This window comes from Nanorana parkeri, unplaced genomic scaffold, assembly GCF_000935625.1.
Source record: "Nanorana parkeri isolate BGI_ZX_2015 unplaced genomic scaffold, ASM93562v1 scaffold361, whole genome shotgun sequence".
In the NCBI taxonomy this organism is placed as follows: Eukaryota; Metazoa; Chordata; class Amphibia; order Anura; family Dicroglossidae; genus Nanorana; species Nanorana parkeri.
In genome coordinates, this window is record NW_017306629.1 from 1,351,429 (window position 1) to 1,352,160 (window position 732).

A 732-nucleotide genomic window follows, 5' to 3' on the forward strand; every position below is an offset into this window, starting at 1 on the left:
TTATGAGATCTTCCATAGTGGATAAGCTGTTTAAGGCCTCTATGAGTGGTTTAGGCAAATGAGTTGCCTGAGAGGAGGTGGAGAGTGTTTCTATATCCTTGATGGTACTGTGGAGGAAGGCCCAAATGTGTGGGTTGGATTGAATGACTGGGAATTTGTTGGACTTTTTCTTAAATGTGGTATAGGGTACAGATGTTTCATCCCTTGTCTGGGGATCTATCGACGACATCGTTTCGCTTGTATTCCCTTCTTCCAATAATTGCATGAGATCTTTTAGTGCTCGAAAATCTTGTATGGTATAACCTTCCCATCTGGATTGTTCCATTCTCAATTGATTGTTTGATACTGTATTTTTGTCATACATGACTTTAAATAGTAGGTTTCTAGCAAACAGGTGTAAGTCCTTTATCACCTCGAAATGTTTTAGGTTATCTGTAGGGCAAAAGCTAAGACCCAGTTTCAATACCTGTAGTTGAGATTCATTTAGAAAATAGCCTGAAAGGTTCACTATTTCCAATTGGTTCTCACTAGAAAGGGGTCTAGATTCCCCGTTCGCCTGGTGTCCGGTGTCGTGGCCCCTAAAAAATTAACAGAGTGAGTACCCAGGTGTATAGCCTCAAGTGAAAGAGAATTGTGGTCCCTAGGATGACGTGCCTCTTCATGGTTTGCTATAAGATGTGTCGATAAAGTGATATCTGCTCCTTGCGTGTGAGAGCGTGGTAAGGGTGTGTG